Raw genomic sequence first — 12957 nt, forward strand, 5'->3', positions numbered from 1 at the left:
TAAGCGACTCGACAGTACATAACAACAACATCAACAGCAGTCCATAGTATATTCAATACTCTTTTCTAGCATCACAGCTCAAAGGCATCAATTCTCCTTCTATCATTACTAGTCATTGTCCAGCTTTCCGATGCCTAACAAGCAAGTAATTGCAAAGACTGTGCCTGGATCTTTGGAAGCAGTAGGGGCATTCATTTCCTAAATAACATGCCTCTGGAAACTCTATGAACCTTGATAAATGTTCATAGTTTTAGAAGGGCTTCAGGAGTTTTGTTCTTAGGGTCGATATGAGTCATGCTCGACTTGAAGACAATCAACAACAACCACAACCTGTCCTGAATCAGGCATACACCTTAGTCTCCAGACTGACACCCTTGCTCTTCAGTACTTTGGAGAGGCCTCTGACAGCAAACTTTCCCAGTACAATTTGTCTTTTGATTTCCTGGCTGCTGGTACCAAGAGTGTTATTTGTGGAGCCAAGCAAAATAAAGCTGTTAACAATGTCAGTGTCTTCACCATCTATCATGATGCTGGCAATTGGCCCAGTGGTGAGAATTTTTGGTTTCTTGATGTTGAGCTTCAAGTAAATTCCACCTCCCCCACCCACAGGCCCTTTGATCTTATTTGTCTATTTTGCCTTTAACCACTCATGCTTTCTTGCAACATCTGCTACACTATCACACAGAGTCTATACTTAACTCTAACTTTTCTTTTTGAAAGATTTCTATAGTTTACCTTTCAAGTTTAAGGCTTTGGTCAATTTTGAATTGTTTTAGTGTATGCTGTTAGAGTTGGATCCTAATTAACTTTTTTGCATTTGAAAATCCATTTTTTTCAGTATTATTTATTGAGTCTTGGTGGTGCCATGATAATATTACTAAATGATGCATCTCAATGTCAAGAAAATCGATTCTCACCACTGGACTGATAAGCAGCAAAATAATTAATGGAGAGGAGACTGAAACTTCCAACAGTTTCACCTTGCTTGGATCCACAATTAACATCCTTAGTACCAGCAGTCAGGAAATAAGAAGACACATTTCCCTGGGAAAATCTGCAGTTAGGGACTTCTCCAAATTATTGAGGAGTAATAATGTCAGTTTGCGAACTAAGATGTGTCTGATTCAGGACATTGTCTTTCCAATCACTTGCTATGCATCAGAGAGCTGGACAACAATATGGATGACAGAAGAACTGATGCCTTTGAGCCATGGTGTTGAAGAGCACTGAACATCCCATGATGTTCAAGAGAACTCTCTTGGAGAGAGTGCAGCCAGAGTACTCTTTGGAGGCAAGAATGAGGAGAGGCTTGCTTGGAGAAGGACATGATGCTTGGAAGGGTGGAGGGTCACAAAGGAGAGGAAGACCCTCAATCAGGTGAGTTGACATGGTGACTGCTGCAATGAACTCTAATGGGTCAGGAACTGTGAAGATGGTATAGAATAGGACAAAATTCAGATCTTTTGTTCATAGGGTTGCCATGAGTTGTGCTCGACTCAATGGCACCTAACAATAAAAACAAGAATAACTGAAATGTTGCCAGTTTGGATCCACCACCTGCTCTGAGAAAGATGGACATTGTCTTTCTGTAAAGATTTATAGCCTCAGAAACAATATGGAGTGTCACTTTGAGTTGAAACCAATTCGATGGCAGTGGATTAATTGAAGAGATGCCTCTTTCCCCATTGGGTAAATATAACAATAGAAAATCAATTGACCATAGATGTATTAATCTATTTGTTTATTCTCAGTTCTATTTCATTAATCTATTATCATACCTACTCCAAATTAAGTATGGCTTTTTTGTATGGTTTAAAGTCAGAGAGTGTAGATCTCCTATTTTATTCTTTTTCAAGATTTCTTTAGCTATTCAGGGTTCTTTAATTTTCAATAAAAATTTTAGAATTAGATTATCTGCTTCTGTAATGACAAATATTGATAAAATTATGAAAGAAATAGCAGACCTAAAAAATAAACAGAATATTAAGTATTCTATTTCATGTCTAGTTTTCTCTATACCGATTTTGCACTTACCTTGTTAAGTTTATTTCTAGATAATGTATTGCTCTAATGAATAACATTTAAATTAAATGTAGTATGTGTGTTATAAATATTCTAAACATACACTTTTAAATAAAATATATAGTTTTGCTAATTTAAACAAAACAATTATAGTTTAAAAACATATAATTTCTGATCCAAGAAATTGGAATGGAGTAAGTTTTACTTTCTGAGAGGTGTGTCACATTGATTTGTAGATGGGTGTTTTCTTTACTACAAAATTGGCATTTGATGGAAAAGTTGGTTTCTGTCCACATTGTTCGATAAAATATTAGAAATCTCAGCTGTGAAGCCTAGAAGGTGGAACTGGCCTCTGAAAAAGTGATGTCATAGCCTGTGGTGTAGGAACCATTTTCTAATGAGGAATTAAAATAATTGGGGAGGGGGGAACCCAACAAACCCATGGCTTCCAGTATCACAGATTAATTCTGAAATAAAAAAGCAGAGAAATCTCCCAGGTGATAGTAAACACAATTACATTAAATAAAGGGGAGCTCCTGTACCTATAAAAAATTAATTTTGTTTTCTTGAGAAGCAAAAGCTTGGCCTAGTGGCAAAGTATTGTGCTGCTGATGCAAAGACACGTGGTTAGAACACATCAGCTTCTCCACAGAAGAAAGATGTGTAATCTCCTCCTATGTGATTTGCAACCTCTGAATAATTGCTGCTTAATCAGCTCTGAGTCCATTTACAGTTCCAGCATGATGGTAATTAACAACAACCTACAGGGCAGGGGGAAGTGAGACAAACCTAAGGGTTATGTTGTAACATAGTTTCTTTACAAATATAAAGGAGATAATCCAAGAAAGAGATGAGCCTGTAGAGAAAACTGAAGTCCTGATTACTCAATCAGAAATTTGTTTGATTAAAGAAATTCTCTTATTGTTTGCAACTTCTGGTTATTTTTTTTGTGTGGTAGGAGTATCTATAGATTATCAAAATCCAAAACAGCAGAAAAAAATGTGTGTCAGTAGAGAAAAGAATGTATTAGTATTTTAAAAGGAAATCTCCACAACTTTTTGGTAGTTCTAAAGCCTCGGTGCTGTTGTGAGGTGCCATTGATTTGATTCTGAACTGTAATAACCTCCCTGTACAACATACACTGTCCAATCCTGAATTATCCTCAAAATCATTATTAGATTTGAGATCATTTTCACAGTCACTGTGTTAAGTCGTCTCATCGAAAATCTTTCTCTTTTTCATTGACCTTCTGCTACCAAGTATGACACTTTTCTCCAGGAACTACCACCTCTAGATAACATGTGCAAGGATATGAGAAATCATCTAGTTCATACTAACTTCTAAGGAACATTATAGCTATAATTATCGCAAGAAAGATTCACTATAACATTAAGTGACATTTTACTGGAATCATGGTTTTTATCTTGGTTGTTTACAGTACACCACTTCAGTTCCTGATACTGATCTGGTTCCTTGTTCATGCAGTTCACTCTTCCCTCTTAAAGAGATAGTCCTTTACTTCCTCATCTTTGGATCCAGTATTACCCATTCTTCAATCACCAGAGTAAGTACTGACAGCTCGCATAAGGTATCTGAGCTCAGATTCCCCAGAAGTAAGCCTTGAGTCAAAAGTTTATTTGCATGTGATTCAATAGGAAGTGTTCTCAGTAAAATATCAATAATGGAGTGAAAAAGAAGATGGAAAAGAAAGATTCTAACCTAGAGATCAACCTCCAGTTTGATCCTGTGGAGAAGTCTAGAGTATAAATTGTATACCAAGATTGTCCTGCTTCAATCTGGGTTTTCATACTCTTGCACTGGTCAGTCATCTACTGTTTCTTGGAAAGAATGACAGCATAAATTACTAATACTTCTAACTCTCTACATATGTTGGGAAAGCTGTTCCAGTGATGGAGAGTCACCTTTCTGTGGACAATTGATGTTATCTACTGTTCTAAATAATGCATATAGAATTTGAGACGTAGGTACATAGAATGGGTAAGAGAAATCCTAACAGATCTAGATGACAGTGCCTCATTGAATAAGTCCTGCTTCATCTTTAACCAGACTGATTTCTTCTTTAAAGTTCCATGAGTGTTATATTGCTGTTATCGAGATATCAAGCCTGTGCTTCTTTTTTTTGTGTATGTTTTTTTGATACCTAGTCTACTACTATGCACTAAGAATAAAAGCATTTTCTTCCAAGTGATCATGGATCTTTAAAAAGAATTTCAAACCAAATTATCTCAAGTTTCCTGCATAACTGGGGAACTAAACAAAGTCTAGAGAATATTCTTCCAGTATGAGTAACGCTTAAGATGGGCTGTGGGTCCTTTGTACTCCTATTCTGAACTTTACACTATTCTTCAGTCTATAACTGTCCATAAAATTCAAGAGTGTGAGGTTACATATCCATCAATTGAAGTAAAGCTACTGGAATGGAGACACATTTAGTTGGCTGATGGCAAAGCATCAAGGGACTCTTGGTGACTCCAAAATGCAGTTTGTCAGCATGGAACCCATTCAAATATAATAGCTCTTCCCAGTAATGCAGTGGAAAATGGCTCAATAAGCACATTTTAAAATGAGAAGTATAGTAGAAAATTGACTGTCAGCCATGTGAAGAGAGAGTAGGCCTTTTAGCAGTTCTCCATTTTTCACTGATGGATGGCAATCTAAGACATTTACATCTAAAATAGAGCCTAGAATATTGCTTAACCAAAACTCTTTTCCGCCTATACTGCTGCAAACATAGTGATTCCCAATGATTTTTAAAAAAAATATGAATCCAAAATTTATATATTTCATTATATATCTATTTTATTCTTCATCTCTTTGCCTTTTTGAAAAATAACTTAAAGAAATTATTTTGTTTGTATGCATAATCTTCCCTTTTGTCTAGTTAGAACAAGCAATGTCTGCTTTCAACAATAACTTAATTTTTGTGATTTCTGAAACAAAGTGTTAATCAGGGGTATTTAGGCATGTGTAAAAGGCTGGAGTGAAAGAGCAGTCAGCATGTACCCAGTAGTCCAATGACTCCTTTCATATGTTTTCCTAACTCTTCTTTCCTGACCTTTTTTGTGGTCTGGAGAAGTGGAAGCTGACTTTTAATGTCTACCCAATCTTTTCTGTACTGCGTACTGAAGGAAGGCTGGTGGAGCCATCTAATAGTATCTTAGATTAAGTGGATAACCATTAAATTTAAGAGACAAGAAAGCACTGCTTCCAAATGTCAACTTTTCAAAACATAAATAATTCTCTCTACCTATTTTATCTTAATTACTTGTTTTACCCTAAGGCATGAGAATATTAGAGCATGGTTAAAGATGTGAAAGCCATGGAGTCTAAGTAATCTTCCACTGGGAAAATTTTACCCATGGGGTCACTGAAGTCAGAATGAGCTCAATGGCAACTGATTTTTATTTCCACTCTCATTACTTTCCCACAATACAGGATGGTTATGGACCAATTTTTTTTTCCATCTTAATTATTATGGAGATAATAAAAAAATCCATTCTCTTAAGTCACCCAGTAATTATATTCATGCATGTATTTAACATTGCCAAATTTTAAAGGAAGGTTAATGACCATGGAAGAGAAGAAGCATTAGCAAATTTATGAATTTAAATTCTACTCAGTATTATTGACAAAAATAATCATTTAAAAATTAAGCAATTAATTTATATTCATGTCAGGGGTACTAGGTGCATTTGTAATGTGCTGGGCTAAAGAGACCGATAAAGTACCATCTAACCTATGCCCACTGCCTCTTACTCAGAATGAGGGAGCATGCTACATAAAAAAGAGATTAAAGTTGTTCATATATTATAGCTCTTATGTTTTCCAAAGTCCTTTCAGTAAAATTGCTAACTTGGGAGATTATTAATAGATTCCTTGGGGAAAAGAACACCATTAACAATGAAGTGTGTGAAATATGTGTTTAAACAAAGTTAAACAACATTTCTTATTATAAGATCTTTCAGAAGTATGTAATTCTATACTGCAGATTTCTGAGAAAAACTCAAGCAGTGCTGTTAAAGAAAAATATCATGTGCCATATATACATTTTAAAATTTATGAAGTATAGTAACAAAAAGAGAAATTAATTTTTAGTTCACTTGTAATATCCAAAATGTTATTTTATTTCAATTATTTTAATGGCATCTTACTGTTGTTAGGTGTTGTCTAATTGTTTTTGACTCAGAGTTATCCAATATGATGAAGTAAAATTTCCTCATAGTATTTCCTAGGATGTAATCTTTAGGGAATTAGGTCACCAGGTCTTTCTTTCCCTTAATCTTTGGGTGGATTAAGTCAACAGCTTTCCAGTTTCCAGTTGAGCAGTTAAATATTGTGTCCCTTGTTATAGTTAGACTAATTATATAAGGGGATTTTACTTTATAGGTCATAACAAGTTGTGGCTTATGGTAAGAAACAAGGGGATCCCAAAAGACTTAATTGTGTTCATATGAAACCTATACATAGACCAAGAGGTAGTTCCAGCGGAGTAAGAGATCACTGCATGTTCTCAAATAAGAAAAAGTGTTTGTCAGGATTGTATTCTTTCTCCATGCCTGTTCAGATTGTAAACTGAGCAAGTAGTTCAAGAAGCAGAACTATATGAATAAAAATGTGATACAGGATTTGCAGAGGACTCATAAACAACCCACATTATGCTGATGGAACAGCTTTGATTACAGAAAATTAAGAGGACTTGAAAAACTTGTTGCAGAAGATCAAAGACCTCAGCCTTCGACATGGATTACATATTAACATCAAGAAAGCAAAAAATCCTCACCACTGGGTAAATAAGAAACATCCTGATAGGTAGAAGAAAGATTGAGGTTGTCAATGATTTTGGTTTCCTTGGATCCACAGTCAATACCTAAGGTAAAAGCAGTTGACTGGCCATATCATGGGAGCCCTGGTGATGAAGTTTCTAGGGACTTGTGCTACTAACCCCCAAACTGTGCCTCTCTGGCAGTATGTGTCCACCTCAGAAGAATGATGGGAAATCTTCCATATGATTGATGACCTGGAAAACTCAAAAGAGTGTCAGCTAGCATTAATTTTTTCTTACTCCACTGTATTGAGATGATGATGTGTGGATAGATCACTAATCACAAGAGAAGAGAAAGTAATTGGAAAATGCTACTAAGATGCAATTTTTAAGCAAATATCAGGCCAGTAGGATTGTTGTAAATATTACTATAGCATAGTATATGAAAGTTAACCAGTGAGCATCACTTATAGGGAGTATCTAGAGGGAGCAGATTAACATTCATTTGGATTCTTCTAATTAATAGGAAGAAGGAAAATGATACTGTATTATTAGGGAGAAATAAAAAAGAATGAATAGGTTCAGAGAAGAACTTATGTAGTACACTTAGCCCTGCACTTTAGGGGAGATTCCAGTGTTCTCAGAGAGGGGCTCTCATATCCTGAATCTCTGGGAAAGATGATTGTTGTTTCTCAATCTAAATTTCCAATTCTCAAGATTCTAGGGGGCAAAGTTCCCAACTCTCAGAACTTCTTTTAAATTCTAAACTATTTATTCCTGATTATTTTAGGTAAGGAAGCTCTGGTGATTGAGTATGCTGCCAACTCAAAGGCAGTATTAGAATCAGGATTCTAGAATTCATATTAGAATCCATCAGCTTCTCTAAGGGAGAAAGGTGGACGATCTCTTTCCATGTGATTCACAGCCTCTGAAAACCTGCTTGAAGCTCAGCTATGCATCAGTTCCAACTTAAAAGCCATGAATTTGAGGTTTTTGTTTTTTTTTTTAAATATTTTAGGTGTACTCCTACTGATAAAGAGTTGCTGGAAAGGGATCCTGAGTTTTCCATGATAAGTAATGCTTGGTTTGAACTTACAAAGATTTCTTGTTTTCATTTGAAACTTTGTAGAAATTTCTCCCCATAGTCTCTTTTGCATTGTGTTGTATCCGGCTTGTCTGCATGAGTTCATGGTTTACCATCCATGTTGTTAGGTGCCATTGTGTAGAATCTTTTTTCCTTCTAAGTGCCCCAATATTAAAAGTAAATTTGTACCATAGGATTTTCTGTATTATGACAGTCATGGAATCAAACTGTCAAATCATTCTTCCAAGGCGTCTTAGGGCTAGATTCAAATTTTTACTATCAGTAGAGCTCTTAACCAATGTACAACCAGGAATGCTGTAAGTACAAAGATTATCTGTAGGATTTTAAATTCAAAACTGTTAGCATGCAAAGCTTGAAATAGACTTGAACAGTATCTATATTTCCGCCCAGGGGAGTTTCAAAATTCAAACTCATTTTCATCAAGACAAAACGCATAACGGACCCTTCTTCATCAGGTTTTCGAGAAACCATATAACAAATGAGAAGAGACTGACCATCTTTCTCTCTAACAGTCCCTCTGGAGGATTCAAACCATCAAAGAAATTCTGCCTTTGAGTTGGCAGAGCAACTTCCTACCGACTACATGACAAGAATTACATTATTATGGGAATTACATTATTCAAGAATCAGTCCAGAGGTCTTCTGGCTTAAAAACTAGTTGATTTATCAAGGTAAGAGAAAAAAAAAATCCTTTTTTCTCAGGGGTCTTGAATTTAAACCCCAAGAAGAGACAGAAGCAGGGACAGGGTAAGGAGAGATGTAATTTGTATAATTGTGCTATAGATGAGAACACTAATACTGCCAGATTTAATTATTCCTTTCATCTTGCCTTATTTCACTCTTGAAGATCAATATGCTTGTTCTCTTCTTAAGCAGCAACGATTTCTACAATCTAAACATAAATTTAATCATGTGCTGCCATCTCAGTGTTTATAGACTCTGTCAAAGACATAGCCCATTATAATTATTTTCTCAATCATTCCCCACAAGAGAAACACTCCAGGCAACACTAAAACTTAACTTAATCACTAGAAACAATATCAGTTCAACAAATAGATCTTATTAGCTGGCCATTTAAAAAACAGAGTAGAACTCATTTCCCAATACTTTTATTTTCTCTTAAATTCCAAATTGTGTTTACACTCTTAAATTGAACTATTCAGTATTTTTTATGGGCCATAAGTAGAATAGCATCATGAAGATTATTATCAAAGCTGATTCCAAATGCAGCATATGCAAATATCTAACATATAAATCATTGATGGTAATTTATTTCCTTTCACTATAAAAAGAAATAGTGTTAATACTGAAAACAAGTAGTAAGAGATTCTAGAAATAGATAAGCGGAAAGAAACTTGAATATTAGGAGACAGAATATTTATCAGGAAATTGATGGTTTAGTTGATCTAACAGTCTTTCAGATCTGAGTAATTTTTTTGCATGAGACTAATGGAAATTATGCAAACAAATGAAGACCTATGAAGGAAGCCAATGACAGTTCAGCTGTGGGTATAGGATGTACCAAAGATACTCATCACATCTCTTTGTCTTTGAACTTCTATCTTTTTTATATTTGTGTTTCTACATCACAAATAGGAAGACATTCAGTATACATATAACAATTAAAGATAGATGCATTATAATTATTCAATCATATGAAACCCTAAGCAGTAATATCACATTAATATAGAAATAAGCATTCTGAGTTAAAGCATATGTGACAATTTTCTTTGATATGTGAAATGTGGGATCATGTGTGTATGTATGGATGGATATATGTATGTATGTATGGATATATGTATGTATGTATGTGTGTATGTGCTTGCATGTCTGGTTTGTTTATGAAGCTATGAGTTTACATATATTTGTGTCTATTTTCAAGTGTTCTTATAGTGTAAGTAAAATAGATAAATATGTTTCTCCAGATGGGAAAGATAACTTGCCTGAAGTTGTCTTAAAGATGAAAATATCATTTGTTAAATAACATTAAATATTTTCTCTTTGGAATACAAATCAAAGAATCCCTTCAAGTTAATGAAAATATCAGGTACAATTCTGTTTCTTTTCGAAGTGCTGAGGAGAGATCATAGATAGAAATGACAGTGTAGGAAGCTCTGAAAAATGAATTTTATTCTTTTGCTAATTTTCTGTTAAACTCAAAACTCAAACTCATCCAGGAAAAGCTGACTCTCCAGTGTGTATTTCCTTGTGTGTGTGTGTGTGTGTGTATTTCCTTTTGAGCATGTGTATACAAGAAAGATGCTGTGTGATAGAAGAGTCAAATTGTTAAGACTGAGCATCTTTCTCTTCATTAGGTCACCAAACTGCTTTATATATCATTTGTAAAATATGGATTTTGATATATATATAGTTTTCTACTTTCTGGTGTATACCACAAAACTTGGCACAATCAGGCATTTAAATTTTGCTAACGTCATAGATAGGAAATGGCATCTCGTTTTTTGTTTTCTTTTTGTCTCCCCTTTCCTGATTGCCACTAAGGCTGACTTTATTATGTGTATTGTATATTTAAGTTTTCTTGCTTGTTAATTATTCCACTCCTTTGCCAATCTTGTTATTATGTTATTCAAGGTTTTGGTTAGATTTTAGGAACTTTTAATATTTTGTTAAAGCATAATGTTTTATTGATTTCTTGCCTGCATGTGAGTTTATGAATCTTCTTGGTTAAAAAATGGCTAAAAGCTTACAAAATAATTGGAAAAAGAAAGATGCAGGCTAGAGAGAAAAAAAAATGCACCAAAAGAGCTTAACCAGCTTAAAAGTATTCTCAGAATAGATTGTCATAATTTAATGAGTGATGTTCAGGAGATTCAACTGTTGTGGTGCCCAAACATTACCAAGAGGAAATGCAGTGTGATGTGAATGATGAAAAAGATGGCATGAAAACGGAGTCTGTATTAAGAGAAACAAAAAGCAGCAGGGACTGTATCCAATTTGGATGAACCAGAGGGGGAGGGGCGAGATGCTGAAAGCAAAAGAGGAAGAGGGAACAGATAAACCAAACCAAAGCAGGAAAAGGTTTAGCCTGGTAGACTGAAAGACTTTTAAAAAAATGCCATGTGCAGCAGGTTTTGGTTAAAATGTATACATTGATTTTAGCTTCCACTAGATAGATGAAAACTATTTATTTCTGAATCCTAGCTGACCTTCTTTTTTCTTTGATTCGAATTTAGCATAACCCAAGTATGGTTTGGGAACTTGAATAAAAAGTTTTCCTTGGTGAAAATGAAAAAACAAAACCAACAAACCTCTCCAAAACTCACAAACAATAACAAGCAAAACCCCACAGTATTCTTTGTGACATGGACTACAAATATTTTTCTACGATTTTATGATTTTGTTAATACTACTTGGCTTATCGCATTTCCCCATTTTTTGTAGCATTGATTATTGTTCTTTTCCACTAATTCCTTTCCATATATTCTAATCTATTGACCTTTTTTTTTTTAGCTTCTTCAAGTGAGTTCTTAACTTCTTTCTTCTTCCTTTTTCTTTTAAATAATGCACTTAAAGCTTTGGTTCTTAAGGCTTTCCTCTGACCTAATGATTCATCCAGTGCAATAACTTGAACAGTGGGAATTTTACAGTACTAGGTTTAAAGGTATCACAAGTAAATTTTATAAAAAAGGAAGACTTTTGGGTTCTTTGAGATCACACACCAAAGGAGGCTACCTAGGTTCCCAAGGTTGTTGGAACAGGTTTTGCATATAGTACAATTCTGATTATGCCTAAACGGGCATATGAATTTAAGTCTTATTTCTAATTAAGAAACTAATTAAGCAGAACTCCCTTTTGGTTGTCTTAGAAACAGAGTAGTGAGGATTCTGTTTAATAAGGAAATTGGTGAGCTCCAGTCAGCATAGCAACCTCTGGAGACTTTATTTCTAAGGAGGTATCGTTATATGCTATCAGCTTATTCTACTTTTTCAATTATTATCCTCAACAATGCAATATCATAAATGAAAATCTCCTTTCTTCTTTTGTTGTTTTTCCTTTATTCTTCCAAAAGACCAAAATCTATGTTTCCTTTATTCTTCCAAAAGATCAACACTTAGTTTCTGGTCTATTGATATTTTGACAGGTACTTGACCTACTTCCAGCTCTTTGCTGGTATACTCACACAATGGAATATTACTCAGCACTGAAAAAAATGACTTGTAAAACACTGCACAATGTGGATGAGTCTGGAAGACATTACACTAAGTAAAATATCTTAGTTAGAAAATGACAAATACTGACTAACCACTGTTACAAAAATAGGATGGACATGGCAAAGGGAAGAGCAGGGGGGGAAATGGATAGATAATGAACACTACAATGGGATAGGAGAATGGAAGGATTGTTTGAAAGGAATGAATGATTATTCATATGCTGGACAATTAATAATCTGGGAAAAGACATGCATTACAACATGAATTGGAGGTTGAGAAGGGAAGAAAATGTTTACCAATGAATGAATGAAAGAAAACCTAGCCTTTCTATTAATTTTCACTGAAATTAGATTTTGTTTAAAAGATCAAAATAGTTTAAAACACATATTTTAAGTAGTTAACATGTGTATATATGTGTATACCTATCAGTTGTTCTTGTTGATTTCCATCAAGTTGAGGTCGACTCATAGCAACTCTGTGAACAAAAGACCTAATGCCCTTCCACAGCTATCGTTGTTTCTCCAAGTTCATAGAGTTTCCCGAGGCATGTTGTTTAGGAAGTGGATGTCACTCCTGCTTCCCAACCTGTTTTACAATTGGGAGCTTCACCAAATACTGTCTACAGTGGGAAACCATTATGGTATTTGATATCCCCATGGCACAAGATTCAGCATCATACCAAACCCAGGTTATATCATACAGCGCAATGACAAAGAGTGATGTGCAAACTGGAAGAATGTTCCTCCAAATATAACAGCACTATTCTCATTTAGCAGTGATTAAGTGTTGTAGAGTTGAATATGACTCAGAGTAAGCTTTGCACAAAGGACCTGAACTCTGTTCTGTAATTTCTGTACGTTTATAAGAGAGTCTGT

At 34.8% G+C, this 12957-nt stretch overlaps 1 pseudogene; it reads right to left on the bottom strand.

Annotated features, from left to right (window-relative positions):
* The window catches only part of LOC102844393, an 8309-nt pseudogene extending 5991 nt beyond the window's left edge, over positions 1-2318 (bottom strand).
* Positions 2319-12957: the final 10639 nt, after the last annotated feature.

Source organism: Elephantulus edwardii, unplaced genomic scaffold, assembly GCF_000299155.1.
Source record: "Elephantulus edwardii isolate Elephantulus edwardi_28Jun2011 unplaced genomic scaffold, EleEdw1.0 scaffold00164, whole genome shotgun sequence".
Classification (NCBI taxonomy): Eukaryota; Metazoa; Chordata; class Mammalia; order Macroscelidea; family Macroscelididae; genus Elephantulus; species Elephantulus edwardii.